Here is a 26,905-nt window from a genome sequence, read left to right as displayed (position 1 = left end):
TTCCTTTAATTCATTACCCTCTGTTTCTGGTGTCAGCAACTTTCTGACTCTGAAAACCTCTTTTCTGATGGTGACAGAAGCCAACTGATCCATGATCGGCAGCTTTCCAATCAGGTGGTTTCCTGCCTTTGTGGCAGTTTTCTCAGTCCTGATAGAGGATTATGATTCCTGGAAGTTCAGCCTAGGTGAGGCCTGTTTCTCCAGGCTTTCTAATAATTTTATAAACCTGGAAATAAATTCCTTGCTTTTAAAGAACCAGCTAGAGAAATTTTCATCGTCTGCAACTGGACCCTAAGTGAAAAGGTATCCTTTGTGAGTCTTGGTAAGTTAGCACTGGTGTTTAGACAGCTGTCAAATTTTACATGTTGATCTTTTGTCTGGTCATGTTACCAAATCCTCTTATTCTAGTAGTTTGGAAAATGGATTTTCTTTGAGTTCCTAGGTAGGTTATATTATCTACAAAGTGAAATGCTTTGTCCCTTTCTTTCTAAAAAAATTTATCTCTCTTTTTGTCTTCTATTATTGAGATTACCAGTTCCTTTAGCATAATATTGAATAATAGTGAAGATAGTTGATTTCCCTGCATTGTTCCTGATGAGCGGGCATTATTCTAGTGTTTCACCATTAAGTGTGATATTTTCTGTTGGTAGATACCCTTTATTAGCAAGATTTTGTTTGTCTATTTGTCTTTAATTAAGCTGAGTATTGAATTTTATAAAATACTTTTTCAGAATTTATACATCTAATGTGTTAGGAAGTACAGTAGTCCCTCCTTATCCATGGTTTTCCTTCCTGAGGTTCAGTTATCAATGGTTGGCCACGGTCTGATAACAGTAAGTGGAAAATTCCAGAAATAAACAATTCATAAAGTTTGAATTGGAGGCCGTTCTGAATAGTGTGATGAAATCTCACACTGTCCTCCTCAATCCCGCCTGTTAGTCACTTGGTAGATGTCCTGGTTATCAGATTGACTGGATATCACAGTGCTTGTGTTCGAGTAACTCTTATTTTCCTTAATAATGGCCCCTGATCTCAAGAGTAGTGATGCTGGCTATCTGGATATGCCAAAGAAAAGCTGTAAAGTGCTTCCCTTAAATGAAAAGGGGAAAGTTCTCAACTTAGTAAAAAAAAAAAGAAAAAATATTTTATGTTGAGATATCGAGTAAGAACGAATCTTCTATCCATGAAATTGTGAAGAAGGGAAAAAATTTCATGCTAATTCTTCTGTCACATCAAATTATAAAAGTTACAGTCACAGTGTGTTATAAGTGCCTAGTTAAGATAGAAAAGTCATTAAATTTGTACAATAAGGTATTTTGAGGTAGAGAGCGACCACATTCACATAACTTTTATTGTAGTATATTGCTATAATTGTTCTATTTTATTATTAGTTATTATTGTTAATCTCTTATTGTGCCTAATTAATAAATTGGACTTTATCATTGGTAAGTATGTATGGGAAAAAAACATAGTATTATACATAGTGTTTGGTACCATATGTAGTTTCAGGCAACCACTGGGGGTTTTAGAACATATCCCCTATGGATAAGGGAGGATTACTGATTGTAAACATACAGATTATGAAAAAAGAAATATAATATATGTATACTATATATGTAATTATATACATATAATTATATACAATATTTCTTTTTTATAATATCTAATTATGTATATATATATATTTTCCTAATCTGTTATGACAGCGAATTTCATTAACGTGTTTTTCCTAATGTTGACCCATTCCTGCCATTTCCCCTAATATCTAAACAATACGTGCCAGATTCGGTTTGCTCACATTTTGCAGGCATACCTCAAGAGATATTGTAGGTTCAGTTCCAGACCACCGCAAAAAGCATATATTGAAATAAAGTGAGTCACCCGATTTTTTTGGTTTCCCAGTACATATAAAAGTTATGTTTACATTATACTGTAATCTATTAAGTGTGCAATACTTTATTGCTAAGAATGCTAACCACCATCTGAGCCTTCAGCAAATCATAATCTTTTTGCAATAGTAACATCAAAGATCACTCACTGATCAGAGATCACCATAACAAATATGATAATAATGAAAAAGTTTGAAATATTTTGAGGATTACCAAAATGTGATTGATACAGAGACATAAAGTGAGCAGATGCTGTTGGAAAAGTGGCGCTGCTGGACCTGCTCGGTGCAGGCTTGCCACAGACTTTCAATTTGTAAAAAAAAATGCAATATCTTTGGAGTGCAATAAAGTGAAGTGCAATAAAACAAGGTATGCCTGTATTTGGAACTTTCTGTTTATGTTTGTAATTAAGTTTTGGCCAGAGGGGTACGTGTGTGTTTGTATGATGTCTGTGCTGTATTTTCTTTTTTTATCTGGTTTTAGTACTAGGATTATGGTAGCCCAATAGAAAAAAATTGAAAAACTTCTCATATTTTTCCATGCTCTGAAACAGTCGATATAAGGTTTAGAACTTTTCTTATAAAACAGGCCTGATGCCTGATTAGTCCTAAATCTTTGTATTTCTCATTTCTTTCTTAATTATTAACCTATTCAGTTTCTAAGTTCATGAGTCAAATTTGCTCATTTATATATTTTTAGAGAACCATACATTTCATCTAGATGAAAGTTGAAATTATACTATTATAATAATAGCTAACCTTTATACATTGCCTACTCTGGAGCCAGGAATAGCGTTAAGCATTTTTATATATGGCATTTAATCTTCCCCGAGGTTGGTACTATTATTATAACCATTTTACAGGTATGAAAATTGAGGCCCAGAAGAGAGATTTATTAACTTGCCCAGCAAGTGGTGGAACTGGGATTCAAACCCAGGTAGTCTGGCTCCAGAAACTACTATATGTTTTTTAATCCCTTCTGTATCTGTAGCTATGCCTGTCTTCTCTTTCCTAAGAGTTTGTTTTTGCCTTCTTTTATTCTTCATAATGAAACATGCCAAAGGATTGCCAGTTTTATTATTGTTGCTGTTATTTCTCCATCCAAAGGACCAATTTTCATTTTATTGATCAAGGCTATTTTTAAAATTCATTCTGTACTTACAGTTTCTTTTACATTTGATTAATTTATATTTTATGTATTATTCCTTTCTTCCCCTTTCTCTATATTTATTTTTCATTTTTTAATTTCTTGACTTGAATACTTATATAATTTAACCCAAGAAACACATCAAAGACTTCTAAATACCACTGAGACTGCATCTCAGTGATTTTGATGTATGTCATTGGTGTTAATGTTGAAAGAATCTATAATTTTGGTTTTGATTTTTGCTTTTACTTGGAAGTATTTAAAAGAGCTCTTTAAAATTTCTAAGTAGTTATTTTGGGGATTGGATGCTGCTCGTTATCTTTTGTTGTAAATTTCTAATGAAAATGAATTGTGTCCTTAAAAAACTAAAAATGGAATTACCATATGACCCAGCAGTCCCACTACTGGAAAACGGTAATTCAAAAAGACACATGCACCCCAGTGTTCATTGCAGCACTATTTACAATAGCCAGGTCATGCAAGCAACCTAAATGCCCATCGACAGACGAATGGATAAAGAAGATGTGGTACATATATACAATGGAATATTACTCAGCCATGAAAAGGAATGAAATTGGGTCATTTGTGGAGACGTGGAAGGACCTAGAGACTGTCATACAGAGTGAAGTAAGTCAGAAAGAGAAAAACAAATATCGTATATTAACACATATATGTGGAATCTAGAAAAATGGTACAGATGAACCTGTTTGCAAGGCAGAAATAGAGACATAGATATAGAGAACAAATGTATGGACACCAAGGGGGAAAGCGGGGTGGGTGGTGGTGGTGGTGGGATGAACTGGGAGATTGGGTTTGACATATATACACTGATATGTATAAAATAGATAACTGATAAAGAAAAAGAAAATGAATTGTGAAATAATCTCTATTTTTGGAACTTACTGAGCTATTTTGTGCCACCTTTATTTCTAAATGTTTCACGAGTGCTTAAAACTGTATTTTTTCTCTGTTGTGTACAACTTCTTTACATAGCTATTTGATTAAACTTGTTAATTGTGAAATCCTAATCTCTACTTCTGTATAGAAAACAATCATTTTCTAAGAAATGTCTATTCCATCCCACTATTATGGTTTAGTCTGTGCTTGCTTTTTTAACAATTTTTGCCTTATATATATTGAAACCATTTTGTTAAGTGCTGTTGTAGTTATTTGGTAGATTTTAATTTTTTATCAACATAAAATTTTTTTGTCTCATTTAATGTTCACCCCTTTGAATTTTATTTCACCTGAAATTAATATTGTGGCACTATTTTCTTTTGAGGTGTTCAGATTGAAGAATAGTAGCTAGCATTTGCCTGATTTATCTTTCTCCATCACTTTATTTTTAAATTTCCAAGGTCTTATTTTAATGTGATTCCTACAGAAAGCATACAGACAGTTTTTATTTGTTTGTTTGGTTTGGTTTGGTTTTCATGACCAGTCTGGGAATTTCCGTGTGGTGAATATAACCCAGATATATTTGTTGAGATTAATGATACATTTGGACTTATTCTTGCTATCTTATTTTGTTTTTTTTTAGTTTCCTTTTTCTTTCCTCCTTTTGTTGAATTTATAATACTTTTTTGTCATATTTTTTCTTTTTTTGGAACACTTGCATGCTCTATATATTCTTCTAGTAGTTTCTCTTAATTATTGATGTACATTTAAACATATTGAAAAATCAATATCTAGAATTATTCTCAATGTGCTTAATCTGATACCTTGTTCAACTATCTAAATTTCTTACTGTATGACGGTGGTTCCGTGTCTCTTGCATTTTATGGAGCAGTAATATTTCTGAAAAATAAATTGTGGACCTATACAGGGTTGTCAAATTTTATTTTGTTAAATAAGGAGATTAAAAAAAATACCTAACCCTACCTGTCATCGGTCATCTCCTGTTGCCAACATTTCATAACAAAATATTTTAATGCCAACAAATTAAGGAAGATATAATCTCATAATAAAGGATAATTTGAAAATTTTGAGCGCTTTATATATTTAGCTTTATAGAAAATACTTTCCTTGTTTTTCTTATGTTACTGTGAATCAATGAAAACTCCACCATGGCCTGATACTTAAATGAGGACTGGCTTTTGGGAATCACTGGTTTACAACTAATTTTTTTCAGCCTCATTTTCCCCTCCCCCACTTCCCAATGTTTCTTGGATATTCCAAACCCTCTTCCTTCCTTTCTGCTTTCCTTCCTTTAATTTCTTCTTGCCTCTATGTATTTGCAAATAATTTTTATCTCTTCCTGAAATGTCTTTCCTCTGCTCTCATACACAGAAGTGATAATGTACATGAGGGATAGATTTTTGAATAACTTATATAAATTTTTACATAAATCAAAGAAACATAATTTAAGATTAATTTTCTCACAGATCTGACAAAGTATTTCTGATGGTGGGCATTTCTGTTCACCAGCTCAAGTACTAGTAGTGTAAACACTCTACAAGTCCCTTGGCCTAATAACATTGAAAATAAACAATTCCTGATGAGTTAAACAATGGTTTGATAATTGCATAATTTTGTGCATAAATTGGGAGTTTATTAATATTTTTATATCACATAGTTTCAGATTAATTCAATGTTGCATAATATGCAGTTGCCCTTCATTATACTCCCTTCTCTGATTTCTCATTAGTGCTTAAATATATCTGTGATGTAATTGCAACAGTTGCGGCAGGAACCTTCACCCATTCTCCTCAAGAGAGAAGATGCTGTCTGATTGGGTAAAGCCTGAGCCTTGATTAGGCAAAGTGAATGTTTAATTAATAAGAGTACAGTACCTTAAAGGGAGGTGACCCTATATCTAGTTTTCCTGGGTTAGCCCTGGTTAATTACATTAGCCACCACGTGTGCACCCCTGGCCAGGACTCATCAACAGCAGGATCCCTCATACATCCCATTTCCAGGTACCAAGCTCACCTAGACAGAGCTTGCTTCCTCTTTTGGTTCTGCCTTGCTCTCTGCACATGAGAGGATAAGTTAGGGATGCTCAGCCCCACAGACCCTGTCATCCTAGATTCAGGACAAGAGACCCACTGGCTTCTTTGAACTTTGAGCCTTTCCATATATACCAATCCAGCATTTACCTGAGTACATGGTGTTAGGCGTTTCCAGTTTCTCTCTCTTTTATTAATGCTTTGTTTCCTCCCAGTGGAGTACAGACATACCTCAGAGATGTTATGGGTTCAGATCCAGGTCACTACAATAAAGCAAATATTGCAATAAAGCAAGTCACATGAATTCTTTGCTTTCCTAGAGCATAGAAAAGTTGTGTTTATACTGTACTGCAGTCTATAAAGTGTGCAATAGCATTACATCTAAAAATAATGAACATATTTTAATTAAAAAGTACTCTATTGCTAAAAATGTTTTGCATCATCTGGGCCTTCAGCAAGTTGTAATTATTTAGCTGGTGGAGCGTCTTGCCTCAGCGTTGACGGCTGCTGACTGATGAGGGTGGTGGTTGAAGGCTGGGGTGGCTGTGGCAGTTCCTTCATATAAGACAACAGTGAAGTTTGCTGCATTGACTGACTCTTCCTTCATGAATGATTTCTCTGTAGCGTGCAATAGTTTTTGATAGCATTTAACCACAGGAGAACTTCTTTAAAAATTGCAGTCAATTCTCTCAAAACCTGCCATTGCTTTATCAGCTGTTTATGTGATATTTGTTGTAAACCTGTTGTTGTCACTTCAATGATCTTCACAGTGTCTTCACCAAGTGTAGATTTCATCTCAAGAAACCACTTTCTTTGCTTATCCATGAGAAGCAACTCCTCCTCTGTTAAAGTTTTATCATGAGATTCAAGTAAGTCAGTCCCTTCTAATTCTAGTTCTCTTGCTATTTCTACCCCATCTGCTGTTACTTCCTCCGCGGAAGTCTTGAAACCCTCAAAGTCATCCATAAGGGTTGGAATCAACTTCTTCCAAATCCCTGTTAATGTTGATATTTTGACCTCTTCCTATGAATCATGAATATTCCTAATGGCATCTAGAATGGTGAATCCTTTCCACAATGTTTTAAATTGACTTTGCCCAGATCCATCAGAGGAATCACTATTTATGGCAGCTATAACCTTACGAAAAGTATTTCTTAAATAATGACTTGAAAGTCGAAATGACTTCTTGATCCATGGGTTGCAGAGTGGATGTTGTGTTGGCAGGCATGAAAACAACATGAATCTTATTATACATCTCCATCAGAGCTCTTGGGTGACCAGGTGCATTGTCAATGAGCAGTCATGTTTTGAAAGGAATCTTTTTTTCTAGGCAGTAGTTCTCAAAGGTGGGCTAAAATATTCAGTAAACCACGTTGTAAACAGATATGCTGTCATCTAGGCTTTGTTGTTCCATTTATAGAGCACAGGCAGGGTAAATTTAGCATAATTCTTAAAGGCCCTGGGATTTTTGGAATGGTAAATGAGTATTGGCTTTAATGTAAAGTCACCAGCTGCATGAGCCCCTAACAAAAGAGTCAGCTTGTCCTTTGAAGTTTTCAAGCCAGGCACTGACTTCTTCTCTCTAGTTATGGAAGTCCTCGATGGCATCTTCCAATATGAGGCTGTTTGTCTACATCGAAAATCTGTTGTTAATTGTAGCCACCTTCATTGATTATCTTACTAGCGCTTTTGAATAACTTGCTGCAGCTTCTACATCTGCACTTGCTGCACTTTTGCAAGTGCACTTTTATGTTATGGAGATGGCTTCTTTCCTTAAACCTCATCAACCAACCTCTGCTAGCTTCAGAGTTTTCTTCTGAAGCTCCCTCACCTCTCTCAGCCCTCATAGAACTGAAGAGAATTAAAGCCTTGATCTGGATTAGGCTTTGGCTAAAGGGAATGTTGTGGCTGGTTTGATCTTCTATCCAGACCGCTAAAACTTTCTCCATATCAGCAATAAGGCCATTTCACATTCTTACCATTTGTGTGTTCACTGGAGTAGCACTTTTAAGTTTCTTTAAGAACTTTTCCTTTGCAGGAGTTCCCTGGAGGTCCAGTGGTTAAGACTCTGCACTTCCACTGCAGGGGGCACGGGTTTAATCCCTCGTCTGGGAACTAAGATCCCACGTGCCACAGGGCATGGCCACAAATTAAAAAAAAAAACCCAAAACTTTTCCTTTGCTTTCACAACTTGGCTAACTGTTTGGCACAAGAGGTCTAGCTTTTGGCCTATCCTGGCTTTTTACATACCTTCCTCACTCAGCTTAATCATTCTAGCTTTTTATTTAAAGTGAGAGATGTGTGACTCTTCCTTTCACTTAAACACTTAGAGGTCATTGGAGGGTTATTAATTGGCCTAATTTTAACATGGTTGTGTCCCAGGGAATAGGGAGACCTGAGGAGAGGGAGGCAAGGGGGGTGGACAGCCAGTTGGTGGAGCAGTCAGAACACATAAAACATTTCTCAATTAAGTTCACTATCTTATATGGGCATGGTTCATGGTGCCCCAAAACAATTGCAATAGTAGCAACAAAGATCACTGATCGCAGATCACCATAACAAATAGGTTAGTAATTGAAAAACTTTGAAATATTGTGAGAATTACCAAAATGTGACACAGAGACATGGATTGAGCAAATGCTGTTGGAATAATGGTGCCTATAGACTTGCTCCATGCAGGGTTGCCACAAACGGTCAATCTGTAAAATAAATGTATCTGCAAAGTTCAATAAAGCCAAGTGCATTAAGCAAGGTGTGCCTGTACAACTCTCTTTGTAGAGAGGGGAGGGGGGTGTGAGTGTGGAATCGTCAACAGCCCTCTTCCTCTTGCTTACAAATGTGTCCCAGTGTTGGGTGGTTGGGTGTGAGGCAGTGCATAGTGCTCCTACGGCTCTCCCAGGTGAAGGTCCTGAGCTCAGGGACTGTCTTATTTATATTTTAGGCTCAGTCCCTGCAGGCTCTGTTGCTCAACATCTCTTTGATTAAATGAAACTGCTTCCCTGTTAAACCATTACCTATGAATAGATAAGTCTTCCTTCTGGCTAAATGGAATATCATCCGTGCTGTATATTAAGTGTAATTTTCTCCTCTGTGTGCATGGGGACCATCTGGCAGATGCCACTTATTGTGACTTTTCTGGTACCTGAAGGCAGATATTGTTACCCTCAAATTCTATTTCTCTGGATTAAAAAGCCACAATGCATCCAGTATTTCCCCATTGTGAATCTGTGATCCAACAGTGGAATCATTTTGTTCTTCCTTGGACCTTCTCCAGTTCTTTCTCATCCCTCTTCAGAGGTGGAGGCCAAAAATGCAAAAGCCAAGTCTAGAGGAGGGATTCCTCGCTGGCACTTTTATATCCTTATCTCTCAGCTCAGCCCTGATCATCTTCACTCTAGACGTGCTTCAGGCTTATTCCATTTGCAGCCCATTGTGGTCCCTGTGGGGATTTATTCTCTTTTTATTTTTTTTTTCAGGTCATTGACCCTCTTGTATCTGTGGGTTTTCTTTGTTTTGGTTACAGTCTAATATCTTAAGCCTATTAAACAACATCCTTTGATTTTGTGGTTTGTTGAATTCAGTCTACTTGACAAATTAGACTGTGGGATTTTAGCAAGTCTGCCCAAATCTTCATAAACTGTGTTTATTCCTTCTAATAACTGATTGTTATACATTTGTTTGAGATTTTATTCTAGGGCTGCACTATCCCATACAGTAGCCATTAGCCACATGTGACTGTTTAAAATTAAATTATTAAGATAAATAAAACGTAAAATTCAGTTTCTCTAGCCACATTTCAAATGCCCGATTGTCACGTGGAGCTAGGGGCTACCATAGCGGACAGCACAGATACAGGTTTTTCCTTATCGCAGAAAGTTCTGTTGGATGGCACTGGTCGAGAAGGTTTTTCAGTTTGAAGAATAGTTTTGGTGAAGGAAAGTGGCCACGTTGATGACCTCACATCACAGAGTTAGAGATACTCTAGTCCTGTAATTCTTAATATTTTTACATCTGAGAACTTCCATATATATTTTTCCATTAAAAAATTCTGTCTTGGGCTTCCCTGGTGGCGCAGCGGTTGAGAGTCCGCCTGCCGATGCAGGGGACACGGGTTCGTGCCCCGGTCCGGGAAGATCCCACATGCCGCGGAGCGGCTGGGCCCGTGAGCCATGGCCGCTAAGCCTGCGCGTCCGGAGCCTTTGCTCCGCAACGGGAGAGGCCACGACAGTGAGAGGCCTGTGTACTGCAAAAAAAAAAAAAAAAAAAAAAAAAAAGTTCTGTCTTGCAGGGTTCTTATTAGATGAAAGATAATATCTTACCCCACTTGTAAAGTCAAGGCATAAACAAATGCAATACCATCTGTTAGGAGGTAGATATGACTATATTGAGCGGATATAATTCTAGCTGAAATTTAAAAAATTATTGTGGTTTTTCAGTTCTGGTGGCCTTATCACAGGTACAGCCATATTTACATTATAGTCATGAATTTCCAAAAAGGGCTTTCAGATTCCTGTTATCTTTCCTCCTAATTCTTTGAAGCAGCCTGATGCCTCCATGCTGTACAGCTGCAAGCAGTGAGCTCCCAACATGTCTGCAGCCATCTCTTTGTATGGTTCCCCTCTCGCTTGTTTTTCATCTTCTTTTGCTCTCATCTTGTCTTTGTCAATGGTCTCCCAAAGTGGAGTGCTTTCACTCTAGGAGTTATGCGGTATTAGAAGCTTTATACTTCTTTATTTTTTCTCACTGGTTTAAATTTTCTGCTTTTTTGTGTGTATTTTGTCATGCATATAACTTATTAGTACAGTTTTATACCTGTGTAATTTGCATACAGTGCAGGTATACACTGTGCTCAAGATTCTTTTTTTTTTTAAGTTTTTATTGAATTTGTTACAATATTGTTTCTGTTTTGTTTGCTTTTTTGGCCAAGAGGCATGTGGGAATTTAGTTCCTTGACCAGGGATTGAACCCCCAGCATTGGAAGGCGAAGTCTTAACCACTGGACCTCCAGGGAAGTTCCCTCAAAATTCTTTTTAACGATGGTGCACAAGCCAAGAGCGTCAGCGTTCTGCTGACCGTTGCTTAGTCTTGGCTGTTCAGGTTGAGCTCTTATTCTCCCAGTGTTTTTCTGGTCATGCATTTGCATTTTTGCCTTCCCCTAACCCATGCTGGCCCCCTGCCCTAGCTGTGTCCCTGAGGACTCCAACCCCAGGCAGTGGCCTCTTGCTCAGCATCCTGAAAAAGCAGTGACAACAGTCCTACTTCTTTGAGCAGAAAGGCTACTTGGCGACCCTTTACGACCTTCGCAAGCCTTAGCAGCCCAGGGATTCTAGGTTGGAAAACTTTGGTCTTATTCAACCACATTCTTTTCCTTTTTGTTTACTGAGTGTAAGACAAATTTCATTCAAAATTTATTAAAAGGTTCAATGAGCCAACCAAATATTGCTGAAAAAGTGGCCTATAATTTAATTTTGACTGGTCTATCACAGATTCTTCTGTCCAGCCTACTCCTGTCCAGCAACCCAGAAGGTTGCCCACGGTATAAAAAGGGTAGTTTTGCCAAGTTTCTGTTCTCAGTTTCACTCATGAACCCCTCACCTCGAGCTATTTCGTGGACCTCCTTTCATCTCACATATGGCTGACTCTCCATCCACCCTCCTGACGCAGTTTTTGTTTCTGTCTTTGTTTTGTCTGTTTGCGTTTTCAGCATCTTGTCTTCCTGGGTCTGAACTGGATTTCTCTTGACAAGGACCCAGATCTGCTCCTGGGTTGCTTAGTAAGACTTTCTTGGGAATGAATTGCCCAGGTCTTCATGCCCTTTTACCTACTTGGTCATTGTTCTCACCTCATTTATCCCAGTCCTTTAGGTGATGTCTAATATTTTTTTCAGCCTCTCACCTTCATTTCCATCAGATTTTCTCAGATCATTTCATTTATGAGTTGGGAGAGACTTCAGAACTTATCGAGCCCAACACTTTTATTTTCTCAAAGCATGAATTAAACAAAAGGACTTGCTCCAAGCTGTACAGTGAACTAAAAGGAAAGCTAACCTTGGGTTTTAGGTCTCCTGATCTTTTTCCTGGATTTCTTTTCATTTAGCTAACATTCCCAAAATGTTCTTGCTCAAAGAAAAGGTTCTGTGGTCAAATACATTTAGGTAACAATGGGTTAACCAAATTTAAATAGGTGTCTTTGCTGCAAGAGTTTTTTGAGCCCTTAAGATGGAGATCCGTAAAGTGAAACTCAGAGGAGGGTGGGCCTGCACTATATTCAAGAATTCCCAGCTTATTTGGAAAGAGAATTCTATATTCACTCAGAATTACACTAGATAGTGTTCCTTACGACACTTGGTAAAAGTGACGCTATCATTTCTTCAAGGCCAGAGGTCCTTGAATATTTTCATGGGCAATTAAGTACTCCTCAAATACACATTTTTTTTCTTTTACCCACACAAAAGTCTTTTTAATAACAGACTACTTGATTCTTGAACCATCTTTACTGGATGAGGTCAAAGTGCAAGGTGTTAAAAGAAGATGGTCTGATTCAGCTTTGCATTCACCCCCTCTTGGGGAATACGTGTAGGATTTTTGGCATTGTTTTGTGTTTAAGTTGGGTCCCTATTTGTCAAACCTTTAGATTCTGTTTATGAATGTCGAGGTTAAATGGAGGTGAAACCAAACAGTTCTAGGAAAGCCAAGAGGCAAATGCTCACAGTTAATCCAAGTCTGTTCTCCGGGCATTTAGCCTTTCCTAGCATTAGCACCCAGCCACTGTTATTAGCACACAGACACCCAATCACCCCATGTGCATTAGCCAAATTGGCTGTGTTGATTAAAGATACAAATTACGTGATATGTTTAAATATCAAAATAAGATGGATTTAGCTTGACAGGAGAGCATTGCTTTGCTCTGTGTGTGTGTGTGTGTGTGTGTGTGTGTGTGTGTGTGTGTGAGACTGACAGAGAGAGAGGAGAGATGGGATAAGTTAACTGCAAAATCCCTATTTTGCAATTTTTAAAAAAGCAGTTTCTGGCAAAAATCTATTTTTCACTATCTGCCACGGTATTACAGGAAGATTATTTTAAAAAATTAGTGTGACTACCCTGTGAAAATCCTAGTAAGTGTGAAATCAGTTAAGAAATCAAATAAATTAAACATTATACTTGCCAAGTGGGACGTTGCAGTATACTGATGAGTATTACACATCTTCAGCTTCTGGGTCACTAGAAGTGATTGTGTGATTCTTGCTGGAACCATGTCATTTTAAGGAACACTCTCATTTAGTAAGGAGGCGTCTTTAATGGAACAAATAAATCGTGTATCATCTTTCAAAATATTCTGCACATAGGAATGATCATTGGGCAGAGGAAGGAGTTAGTTATAAAGGGCTTTGCAAGATAGCTGAATTATTTTTTATCTTTCATAAAATTCATAAAACAGGGTGGAAGAGGTGCAAGAATATCTGCATTTAGAAGATCATAAAAATGATAGTGAAGTATTATACTGACTGTTTAGCTGTAGTTAATGCAGCCCACACCCCTTCATCTCTTAGGTTTTTATCCTCATCGGCTGCCGAGATAAGCTCTCTACACTCAAACTGCATCAGATATTCACCTTGGGCATTGAGGGGCAGGAGTGACCTTCCAGGATCCCTGCAGCCATTTATTTTTAATTACTTGCTACAGGAGAGATTAGCAAAGTCCTCACACCATCCAGCTCTTAAATTCTCTGATGTTTCCTCTAAGGAAAAAATGCATATACAATAATTAGATTTCCTTGACCCTTTCCCCTTATTTCATCATGGATGTCATCAAACACCAAGGATTGTAAGATGCACCACTGTTTTATGTACCACTAAGAAAGAGAAAGGTTTCTGCTTAAACTATAATGTGTCATTATTTACAGGATGCATCATAAGTTTGAGATGTTAAAATTTGAGAAAATGTGTTATCTTACCATCAATGAAATATGAGTCTTGATTTCTGGACCTGCGTAGAAGACTTTGTAGCATTTCCAGTGCTATTTGGAGTTAGCTTGCCACCCTGATATCATGGTCAGTGACATGTACAAGAGGGTTTAATTTTTATTTGTAATTACCTATGTATCTGAATCTTTTAAAATTATTTAACTTTTCATCTACTTAGGATTTATCTTCCTAATTGGATTGTAAGATTTTTTTTATTAGGTTTTCCAATGTAGCCCATAGTAGTGACTCTTATAGCATGTGTTGTTAGGCATTTCATTTATTCATTTGTTCATTCATTCAACAAAAGCCTGTGTATACTGAACACCCACCTACTGTATGCCAAGTCCTGTGCCAAGTAGAGGGAAGCCAGTGAACACGGCCCAGTGAACATGATCCTTTTCAAGGATCTCACTCGACAGTGGGAGAGGCAAACAAATATATCATCACAGTACAGAACGTGAAGTGATGTCATGTAGTGGTCCAGGGGTGCATGGGAGCACAGAGAGGGTCATCTATTTGAGACTTGGGTCAAGGAAGGCTTCTTGGAAGCAGTGAGGAGAGCCATACTGTGGGGGGCTGGGGGGTGGAATGTGGGTGTCAGTGTTCCAAGCAGGAGCACAGCAGGTGCAAAGGTCAGAGGTATGGAGAAGATGGAGAGTTTATGAAACTGGAAGAGGCTTAGCAAGGATGGAGCACAGGCTTGAGAAGGGGGTGGGGAGATGGGAAGTAAGGTTGGACAATGGAAATAGGTATCAGATCATGAAGATCTTAGTTCTTTGATGATTTACTCTGTCACCTATATTGTCAGTTGGTCAATCAACATGCATTTAGCCTCTTTCATGTAGTTCAAAAGGAAAGAATTGTGACAACAAATGCTTACATAGCACCAAACACTGTTTCAAGTGCTTTGAATAAATTGAGCTATTTAATATTCACAGCAAACTGTAAGGCGAGTACTACTATCATCCCATCTTTCAGATGGGAAAACGGAGGAACAGAGTGGTTAAGTAAGTTGCCTGAAATCCTCCCACTTAACACCAGTCCATAATTCCTTCTGATGATCAGTGACAGCTCCTGTGCTCATCACAGCTGTGCGCCTCCGGTAGCTTGTTGGGGTGATGATGAACGGGTGGGCTAGAATTCTCTCTTCTTACCATGGCGGGAGATGAAGGCTAACAGGAGATGAAGGCATGCTGAAGTTGCGTCTAAATGGAAACAGTAAAGAAAGTAGCTTGCTTTCCAATATCGATGATGGAGATACCCACATAGGAAGGGACACCAGCCCAGGACCTGCTCCCACCACTGGTCTTTATAGCTGAAGAAACTGTAAGGTTTAAATCATATGTATCTTGGGGCTATTTGCTACTTGAGTTTGATTTTTTTCCCTTGTACCGTCTAAGCCTTTATTAATTATCTTTTTCATGTATTAAAACAAAAACTCCATATCAAGAATATATAAAGAAATATTACAAACCAACAATAAAAGCTAAACAACCCACTTAAAACTAAGCAAAATATTTGAGCAGACCCTTTACAAAGAGAGATATACAAATGGCCTATGAAAATATGCTCAAATCATTACTAATCAGGAAGTCCAAATTAAAGCCACACTGACTAAAATGGCTAAAATTCAAAAGGCTGACAATACCAAGTGTTGGTAAGTATGCAGAACAACTGGAAGTCTCAGCCATTGCTGGTAAAATGGGAAATGGTACAGCACCTTTAGAAAACAAGGTGAAAACAGCACCTTTAGCAGTTTCTTAAAAAGGTAAGTATATACTTACCATATAACCCAGCAATCACATTCCTTGATATTTTCCCAAGAAAGATGAAAACATATATTAATATTGATTTCAAAATGAACTTTCATTCGTAGTAGCATGTTTCAATAAGTATGAATAGGAAATGAACTTGAAAGGTAAGGATCTTATAATTAATTTAGAAACAAAGGCACATGGTTTTCCTTGGTGACATTTTTCTCCATGATGTTATTTGATCTCTTCATTTTTACTAGGGAAGGGGCCATCAGTCCACTCCTTCCTTCATTCCTGTTTTTTAGACATTCTATCAGAAAGCATGCATTTGGAAGAATACCAATCTCTTTTAAGTTAGCTGGTAATCATGACTCTCCAATAACCTACAATCATTACTAGGTGGGATAAATATGAAAAATTGCAATATAAGTAATTTCTTAGTTTCACAAGTTTGAGGAATAGATTTCCTTTTCCTATCACTGCATATTATCACAATGACAAGGAAAGGCACCTAAATCTTGTCCAGCAGAGGAGAATCCCGGGAGGTGATCTCAGGCAGGTTCAGAAGGTAGAAACCTTTACATAAGGTTATAAAATGAGTGTTGGGTGTAAATAAAAACTAAATTCTAAGCTGACCTCACTAATTTGTTTTCATCTTCCCTTGTTAATTTTATTTTGTGTATGACCTCACCTCCATTTGCTTTGCTGGAAGCTCTTTTCCTTGAAGCTGAGCCAGTAGTTAGCACTATGTATTCTAGTTGTGTTCTAAGATTCTCTGATATGATATAAATCTCACTTCTAAGAGATGTGATTTTTAACAAGTCAGGGTACAGTTTCCTTTTAAAGACTTGGCTAAACGTGCAGTCATTTTTAAAGTGATAATCTTTTTCTTTGGGGACAAAATGTGATTTACATTTTTCAAAGTATTTTTACAAACAAGATTATTGATTGGACTTCAGAATAGGCTCCTAAAATCCTGATGGTTGACATTGAACTTGGGAGTAATGAAAAGAAACACAGAAGCCACACAATCCAGCTGATTTCCTGCTGAGACTTGAGACCTATTTCTTAATGTGTGGATGTCTTTGCTGCCACCAGTAAAAGGAGATGGGCTGCCTCCGTCTTCCCAGTGAGTGCCTGTTGGCTCCTACATGTGGGGACTGCATGGAGCCTGGAAGTTGCATCCAGAAGTCCACAGCTAGAGGTCTCTGGTCAGCCTGTTGCTGAATGGGTGACCTTGGGTTTGTCACATAAACTTGCTAAGCTTCAGTTTTCTCATGTATAACTAACGGGGTCAGCAGTTGTGACAGATACACATAAGGTGACTCCTAGTGAGTCACAACCTTGTCTCTCCCTCTGTTTGAATGTAGGAGGAGCCTGTAAATTGCTTCTGGCCAATAGAAGATGGCAAAGGTAACGAGATGACATTTCCTTGCCCAGGTTATGTTATATAAGGCTCTGTCTTCGCAGGCTGAAGAGAGAAGCTACCCTCGCCGGCTTTGAAGAAGTAAACTGCCATGTTAGCAGAGGCCCTATGGAGATGGTGCTATAGACTGGATGTTTGTGTCCCCCTACCGCCTAAATTCATATGTTGAAACTTAACTCCCAAAGTGTTGGTATTTGGAGGTGGGGCCACTGGGAGGTGACTGGGTCATGAGGGTGGACCATGAATGGGTTTACTGACCGTATAGAAGAGACCCTAGAGAGAGCTCCCTGCTCTTTCTGTCATGTGAGGACCCAGTGAGAACATGAGAAGATGGTCATCTATTACCAGGAAGTGGGCTCTCACCGGACATCGATTCTGCTGGTGCCTGAAAGTTGGACTTCCTAGCCTGCAGAACTGTGAGAAATAAGTGTTTACTGTTTAAGCCACCCAGACTATGGTAGTTTGTTATAGCAGCCCAGACAGACTGAGACAGTGGGCCCCTGTGGCAAAAAACTACAGGCAGCCTCTGGGGGCTGAGAGCAGCCCCCAGCTGACAGATAGTGAGAAAACAGGGCCCTCGGTCATATAGCTTCAAGGACGTGGGAACTGTCAACAACTTGGATGAACTTGGAAGTGGATTCTTCCCCAGTTGAAACTCCAGATGAAAATGCAGCCCTGATACCTTGATTGCAGCCCCGTGAGACCCTGAGCAGAAGACAGCTAAGCTGAGCTTGGACCCCTGACCCATGAAAGCTGTCAGATAATAAATGTGGGGTTTTTTTGGTAATTAGTTAAAAATGTTTGTTATTTGTAGTAAAGTACCCACAGTATACAATTTACTCTTAACCATTTTTAAGTTCAGTAGTGTTAAGTATATTCACATTGTTGTGCAACCGATCTCCAGAATGTTTTCATCTTGCAAAACTGAAAACTAGATACCCGTTAAACAGCAACTCCCCATTTTCCCTCATCCCCAGCTCTGTCAACCACTATTCTACTTTCTGTTTCCATGAATTTGACTAATCTAGGTAATTCATAAAAACAGAATCATACAGGATTTTTTCTGTGTGTGACTGATGTTTCACGTCGTGTACATCTTCACAGTTCATCCAGGTTGTAGCATGCGTCAGAATTTCCTTCCTTTCTAAGCCTGAATAATATTCCGTTATTCAGTGTATATATGTATATTCTGAATAGTATTCCAATCCACATTTTATTTATTTATTCACCTCTCGATGGACACTTGGGTTGCTTCCACCTTTTGGCTATTGTGAATGAATGTGTTTTTAAGCCTCTAAGTTTGTGGTAATTTTTTTACCCAGCAAAAGAAAAGTAGTACAACAATAAAAGTACTACACAGGGACATGGTAAAGATTAAGAAATAAAGTTTATAAACCAGAAAGTGTAATATAATTTTATAGTGAGGTCACATCATCTGCACATTCAATTTAATAGAACTAAAGGTCACATCATCTGCACATTCAATTTAATAGAACTAAAGGCTGAAAAAAAAAAGGGGAATCAAATTATATTTTAAAAAGTGTGACGGGGCTTCCCTGGTGGCGCAGTGGTTGAGAGTCCGCCTGCCGATGCAGGGGACACGGGTTCGTGCCCCAGTCCGGGAAGATCCCACATGCCGCAGAGCCTGCGCGTCCGGAGCCTGTGCTCCGCAACGGGAGAGGCCACAGCAGTGAGAGGCCCGCGTACCGCAAAAAAAAAAAAAAAAAAAAAAAAAAAGTGTGACATAATCCTGCCAGTCACTGCATGCGGTGAGCTTGTGCCGTGGAGTGGGCTTGAAAAGGGAAGCGTGAATCTGTTGGTTTCAGCACCTCTAGCTGAATGAGGTTCTAGTGTTTTGGGATGTATGCTTTTTATGCCTTATAATAAATTACCTCGAACATAGCAGCTTAAAAACCACACATAATTATTATCTCAGTGTCTCTGAATCAGGAGCCCAGGCACAGTTTAACCGTGTTCTCTGTTTTAGGGTCTCATGAAGCTGTAATTGAGGTGTCAGCTGGGCTGCCTCACTTCTGGAGGCTCAGCTAGAGGAGACTCTGCTGCCAAGGTCACTCATATTTTTGGCAGAATTAATTTCTTTGTGGTTGTAGGACTAAGAACTGAAGCTTTTTGCTGGCTGTTGGCTGGTGTCTCCCCCAGCTCTCTGCCACGTGGGCCCTCCACAGGCAGCTCACCGCATGGCCGCTTGTTCCCTTAGGGCCTGCAGGAGAATGAGCATCTCTAGGACAAGTCTGTCAGCAAGATGGGGTCCTACATAATGTAACGGAACCATGGGAATGACATCCCATTACCTTTGCCATGTTCTACTGGTTAGAAGCAAGTCACAAGCCCTGCCCACCCAGCAGGGGAGGAGACTATACAAGGGCATGAATGCTGGGAGATAGGGATCATTGGGGGTCACCGTTAATCTGTCTGCAACACTAGTTAGGCTAGAAATATGGATATTTCGCTTAGGAGGGGCCTAAAACATAGAACAGTCCAATGCTTCCCCAATCTCAGATATACATATAGAGAGATGGAGTTAAGCAAAACAAAACAAACCAAAAAAAGGAAGATCCCTAGAGACCTCTCTAAACCCTCAGAATCATTCTGACAGGTGGAATCCAGGCAGCTGTAGTTAAAAAAATATCCACAGTGATTCAAATGTGTAGCCACGGTTGAAAACTACTGATGTGTCTCAATCCCACCTTTTAGGCACAAGACACTTGGACTCAGAGTGGGAAAAATGTCTACTCCCAAATTACACAGGATATCCGAGTCAGAGGCAAGCCTAGAACTCAGGGTTCTGAAATTTCATTTTGTGCTTTTTCTGTTATGTTACGCTGTCTTCTTAACTTGGAAGTTGTGGACTACATTTTACTTCTTCTCAAGCTGCTGGGGAAAAAGTTCACTAGCAAACTTCTGATTTTCAGTGGTGTGCTGGAGCTGGCTCCCCAGCTCCTGGCATCTCTCTGAGCTCCTCATCTGAGTTATTTCACAGTGGCAGCTCAAAACTGGTCATGGTAGAAATATTTACACCATGGAAATTGGCAAACTCTATCATTAGGCTTCTCACCACCGACTCCTCCTTGGACAGCTGGCAAACCTTTACCAGCACACCGCTTTTATTTTAATTTAAAAAATGCAGAACGTGTTGTACAATAAATATTATACAGTTGTGTTTACTCTTGGACAAAATGCAAATATAGTTAAGTAAATTAACACTATGAACAGTAATGCAGAATGTGTCTTCCTTCTGAGCCAGACACAATATTTTTTTTCTGATTCTTTTTTAAAAACTTTTAAAACTTTTTAATTTTTGTTGTTGATTTACAATGTTGTGTTAATTTCTGCTGTACAGCAAAGTGACTCAGTTACACACATATATATTCTTTTCCTTATTCTTTTCCATTATGGTTTATCACAGGATATTAAATCTAGTTCCCTGTGCTATACAGTGGGACCTTGTTGTTTATCCATTCTATACATACTAGTTTGCATCTGCTAATCCCAAACTCCCAATCTTTCTCTCTTCCACCCCCCTCCCCCTTAGCAACCACAAGTCTGTTCTCTATGTCTGTGAGTCTGTTTCTGTTTCACAGATAGGTTCATTTGTGTCATATTTTAGATTCCACATATAAGTGATATATGGTATTTGTCTTTCTCTTTCTGACTTACTTCAGTTAGTATGATAATCTCTAGGTCCATCCATGTTGCTGCAAATGGCAATCGTTTCATTAAGCCAGACACAATATTAATGCTTAATGGATGTTTGGTGGATGATGGGATGAACCATTTGGGAGTTTATTTCCCACTTTTCTTGTCTGGTTGTGTTCACTCGGCAGGTTGTTAATTTATCCACAGAGCAGTCAGATTCTCCACCCTGCGAACTCTGTAAAGTATGACTTTGATTGAATTCGAGGTGCATCTCTACACTCCGGATTCCTGAAATGGAAGTTTATGGGTCACTTTACCTGTTTTTCTGGGCAGAGTCTTTGGTAGTCAGGGGTAAAACCCAGAAAATTGTTTACAGAAAATAAATTCTGTTGGACTCACAGAGTGAAAATTTCCACCTACTTCTGTCCTGAGGGGGGCCTTGAGGAAGTGTTTCTGTCAGTTCTGTTTCACAGCTACGAAGTGTCACTGCTTTGAGCTTTGATTTCATGGGAATCTAGGAGGTCTGAAGCCCCAGGATGGAGCAGTAAGCTGGACCATCTCTCAAAACAGTTCTGAAGAATTTTCCCTTAATGTGAGGGCTTTGTTCATTCTGTGACTTGCCAGGGCTTTTGACTCCAAATTGTGAACCATGAACTTCGTATAGATCTTTCTCCTTCCCCCTCCTACTTATTGATCTTCTACTGCTGTGCTCTTGTCTCTTTGTTTTTGAAGGAAGTCAGTATGAAGAAAGAGGCAGCATGGTTTAACTGAAAAAGCACAGGTTTGATGTCAGACAGACCTGCATGGCTCCACCACTTACCAACTGCGTGACCCCTGGGTAAGTTGCTCTCTGAGCCTCAGTCTTGGAATATGGAACCAATAATATCTGTTCTTCAGGGTTGTTTCTGTTAGGAGGATCAATGGAAATTGCATGTAAAATGATGAGCCATGTGCCTGGCATGCAGCAAGTACTCAGTGAACGGTAGTTCCCTCTAGTGGGGATTCCCTGTAATAGCAATAGTAAATTTTTGTAGAACATTTGCAATTTATGAATATTCATTATTCAGAAATTCGCAAGCATGTATTTCATTTTATCTTCACAACACCCTCTGTAATTTAGGAGATCAAATCCATCCTCAATGAGGCTTTTATTGATAATTTTATCTAAGGTTATCTCACCTACCCATTGTGATATCCCAAAGCCCTAGTATATTTTCTTTGCAGCGCTTACCATTATCTGGAATTACATTATTTATCTGTTACATATTTATTGTTTGTCTTTATCTGTTAAAATGTAAGCTCAAATGTGGGAAGAAACTTTGTTTTGAACTCAATTGTACCTCCAGTGCCTGGCATGTAATAAATAATCAATAAATATTTTTTGAACAGATGAGGTAAGTACTATTACTATCTTCATTTTGCCCCACAAAGAAATACAAACTTAGATACGTTAAATGAATTGTCCAAAGTTATGGAGCTACGAAAATGTGGAAAGAACCTGGATTGGAATTTGGATTGTTGAACTGTAGAATCCAACTTAATTACTCCCTTACCCAGGCTTGTGTTCCACAGGTGAAGTTTTTACAGAGAGTGTGTTTCTCAAAGTCATTGTTAGGCTACATTATGAGCCCAGCATTGTAGTAGGGGATGTGAGATTTAGGAAGGAAGCTTAATTCAAAGATCTTTGCTTTGGAAGATCTTATATCCTAACTGGGAAAACAAAGTGTACACCGTGACACAGAGAGCCACATAAGAATACGCTTGGTTAAGTGCTCAGAAGTTGAAGAGGCGGGTGTGTGGCTGTAGCTCATCAGAGATGCAGCAATAGTAGGCACAAAAGCCAAAGTTGCTTTATTTTTCCAAGTCCTCTCCAATTCACTGTTCACTTATCCAACAAACATTAAATACTTACATGCACTGCACTTGTTATGAGCTTTGAATATATAGAGGAATAAGTGATGGTCCTCCAGACGCAAGGAGTTCATGGTTCATGGGAAATGCAGACATATGCAGAGTTAGTTATGATGCAGTATGTTAAGTGTAATTATAAAGATTTTTCATAGGGCGTCAGGTACACCACAGGGAGAGGGAAGAGATAGGGTCAGCAGGTAGCCAGGGACCAGCTGAGGAAGGTCCATTTTTGATACATTAGAGATTTTTGGCTTTGTTCTCCAGGTCAGTGCTTCTCAAGTGGGGATGATTTTGCACCCCTCCAGGGGACATTTGGTGGTGTTTGGAGACAATTTTGATTGTCACAACTTGGGGCATAACACCAAGATATGGTTAAACATCCTATAATGCAAGGACAGCTACCCACAACAAAGAATTTTCTGGCTCTGAATGTCAACAGTGCCAAGGTTGAGAAATCCTGCTTTCAGAAAGGGAGATGGGTTATTGCAGGACTTTAAATGAATGAATGGCATGCTCTTGTGTTAGACAATATGTATGGATGGTAGATTTGAGGGGGCTTGAGGCAAGAGGATAGGTTCCTGCAGCAGCACAGAGAGAACCTGTGAGTGTCTGGACCAGGGCCATTGTAGTGGGAGAGAAGAAATGGGTTGAGGACTTGGTGATTGGATGAGAGTGGAAAATGAGAGGGAGTGGTCAAGTTTCTGCCTTGTCTGCTGCAGCCTTTACCTGAGGTCAACCCAAGAGTAAGTCTAGATGTTGGTGGGAAGCAATGAGATTGATTTAAGCAAGCAGGTTGGAGCTCCCCATGGGTCACCCAGGACATTGAGCAGGCGTTGGGCATGCAAATCTGAAGCTTAGAGAAATATGCCTCTGGAGTCATCACTTAGAGCAGTGAAAATTGAATTACTCATCTGGGGAGGTTGTAGAATGAAAACAATAGTGGGTCCAGAATATTACTCTCAGAAATACACACCGTAAAGGGGCAAAAAGAAGGAGAAGAACCCTTGAAAGAGGGTAGGAGGGTTAGGAGAAAGGGCTGCCATAGAAGCCAAGGAAAAAGGGTTGTATGAAGAAACGAATGTTCAGCAGAGACCAGTGTTGCTGACACAGTTCCTAAGAGAAGGATTGAAAAGCATCCGGTGAGTCTGGCAATTCAAACAACATGGGTGACCTTGGGGAACGCATTCTATTGGTTTGATGTCAGCAGAAGCCAAGTTTCAATGGGTTGAGGGGTGAATGGAAATGATGGAAGTGCAGATAAGAGAGAGTAGATTATTTTTTCTAGAAGTTTGACTGAGAAGGGAAGGAGAGAGAAAGAAGTGAGGTTAAAGAGGATTGCAGACACCTTACACATCAGTTTGGTTATGCCCAACTCCTTGGTTCTTTTTGGTTAATAACAGAGGCCACCAAAATGTTGGCATGTGTGAGGGTGACCACTATTCTCTTACAATCTCATTGCCAGGTAATAATGAAAGCAAGTGTTAGACCAAATTCTTACACACGTATAAATATGTATTCATCAAGCATATATTGTCTAGCAGGCAAGACAATGCATTCAAATTTTCTGAAAGTCTCATGAACTCCGACCTTTCTGAACTTTTCAGTGATATGAACTTCACTTTGATGAAAGGTTCATGTGAGGCTGACAACTGTATGCCAGAGGTATGCCATCTAGTTATTATCGGGCAACCAGAAGTCCTTCAACCCAGTAGCAGGACACTGTTAGAAATCAGCTCTCAAGCACCATCTCTACAGTTAGAGGCTTGTTAAGGTCTTATACCCTCTTTAGGCATGGGAAGTGTGATGGATTGAATAGTGTGCCTCCAAATTCATGTCTACCTGGAACCTCAGAATGAAACTTATTTGGAAGTGGGTCCTTGCAGACGTAGTTAGCTGAGGTCATAGTGGATTAGCGTGGACCCTAAGTCCAATGACTAGTGTCCTATAAGAAGGCTGTGTGAAGATAGTGAGACACATGGGGCGGGAAATGTAAAGATGGAAGCTGAATTTGGAATGACGCAGCTACAAACCAAGGAACACCAAGGATTGCAGAGAAATACTAGATGAAGCTGGGAAGAAGTAAGGAAGAATTCTCCTCTAGAGACTTTAGAGGGAGCATGGCTCTGCCCACACCTTGATTTCAGACTTCTAGCCTCCAGGACTGGACTTTGTGGTACTTTGTTATGGCAGCCTTAAGAAAGTAATATAGCTGGAGTGTCTCTAAAATAGTTGTCAACTCGCATATCTTCTTGAATACTGTGAATTTTACCAGTGAGAGTTCCTTTCTGATATCCCCGATGCTAATTAACAAACCACTGATTTCACCAGTGATGGCTCATTTCTGACTCTCATGCTGTTAATTATCAAAGCTTCCGGTGTTAACTGAGATGAGGATAATGGAAATGTTTACACAGTAGCACCCTCAAGAGTGTGAGTTCCGTTTAGAAGGATCCTGGAGTGAAACTTTGAAAACGTGCTTTGTGCTGCACTTTCTATGCTGAAGTATTTTAAATTACGGGCGCCGTTGGCAAGGGAGATTTATATTCTAGAAGAGAAAGATGTGGGCTTAGCGGGGAAATTCAGAGGTAAGGAAGACTTGGAAGGTCAAGTTACCACAAGCAGTGGTAACTGATATTCATTGATAAACTTTTCCAATCAGTGGAACCACCAGGAGCCTCTTAATGTGTTTTTCTCTTTTTACTTTTGCTAGAAAACCGTCTTCCTTTTTCCTTTTCAATTCAGTTTTGGATTTCTAAAAAAAAATAATCACAGCACAATTAGTATCATATACAGTGTGGTTAACTTATCCCAGTTTGCCTGGATCTCTCCCCATCTTAGGAGTGAAATTCCCACATCCTGGGAACCTCCCCAGTCCCTGGCAAATGGAGACAGTTGGTCACTATCTCCATATTTGTTTGAACAGAATTCCCTGCCCATTTTCTGTCCCACCTCCCATATTTTAAAACTAAAAATAGTAAGTAAATACTAAGAGCCTGTTAGTTCCTGCTGAGCCCAGGGAGGAAGGGGTAAGAAGGGGAAAGTTACCATCCAAGGACACTCTGGCAAACAGCCAGCCACAATACTGTCCTGTCTTTTGCTGCTGCCTGTAAATAACTGCTGAGCTTCTGAAAGTGTCATAAAGCCCTAAAGATATGGAGCCATTGATTGGTTTAATCAATTTGCTGAATTCCTCAAACTTAGATCTAAGTTGAAGGACATTGATTAGAAATTCTTATAACACACAATGTAGATCAATTGACTGTAAACAGGTATGTACTGAATGAAGATCAATCATTTGCAGGATAGAGTTTTGTTTTCCCTTTTCTACTGTCCCTGAGCATTTCAAGAGCAGAGTAGTAACTTCTAACTTACATTGAACTTAGCTCCCTGGAATGCAATTGATAACTAGGCAAGAGCATAAAGGGATTCCTCAAAGCCAAAGAGGGTACCAACTGAATACAGTAAATTCATATCATTTAAGTGATTGAAGAACACTTTAGGCCCTCACTCTTTCTCTGTAGATTATTACTCTTTCTCTGTAGATTATTGTTTTAAATTACATAATTTAAAGACCTTTGTTATCCCTTTTTAAGCTCTCAGCAGTTTAGTAGTGTGGATGCTACTGGAAGGTGGCCAGCAGAAGGGAGAGGTGCCCACACACCCAAGAACACAAAGGAGACAGAAAAATTGTGATGTGCAGTCACAGAATATGCAGTAGTTTGGGGGGTCATTTAGTTTGGAGGCACACGATGCTATAACCCCTGATAAAATCTGAGAGTATCATAATAATAATGACAGACATATAGCACTGATGAGGAGATTCTAGACTTAGAAACTGAAGACCAGACCCTGACAAATTCACCCTGTAAGGCCAATGAACTGATCATCCCTGGGTGGAGCTCTGACTGTGTGCCTTTTTTTCAAACTTCAGTTCCACCTACAAACGAACAGATGTGAGTGTCAAAGATAGGAGTAGAGCATTCAAGAAAATGAGGTGAAACTGAATCTTTAAGTAACCCAATAACAGACTATGATCTGTAGCCACTAAACTGTAGACAAATATCCCCCCCTCTGCAGTCCCCAAACAAGAATGGCAGTACAAGATTAATGCTTTCCAATTTGGAAAGTGATCATTTGTGGATTTTATGGCATTTGGAAGCGGGGATGCAGCTGTATCACCAGACTCATTTAGGCAGAAGCATGTGTGACAT

General features: G+C 39.2%; 1 long non-coding RNA gene across 3 annotated transcripts in view; it reads left to right on the top strand.

The window, feature by feature from the left end:
* Positions 1-26,905, top strand: part of LOC307185365 — a 116,094-nt gene that overhangs the window by 58,890 nt on the left and 30,299 nt on the right. For 2 of the 3 annotated variants that reach the window (XR_013828022.1, XR_013828023.1), the window contains exon 3: positions 21,516-21,621. This is a non-coding gene — a long non-coding RNA (uncharacterized lncRNA). Of the gene's footprint in view, positions 1-21,515; positions 22,677-26,905 lie in introns of those variants that run through there. The other variant, XR_013828024.1, reaches the window with a different exon arrangement.

This window comes from Stenella coeruleoalba (assembly GCF_951394435.1).
Source record: "Stenella coeruleoalba genome assembly, chromosome: 4".
Classification (NCBI taxonomy): Eukaryota; Metazoa; Chordata; class Mammalia; order Artiodactyla; family Delphinidae; genus Stenella; species Stenella coeruleoalba.
Note: the sequence above shows the minus strand (reverse complement) of the source record. Positions and strands in the feature narration are given on the sequence as shown.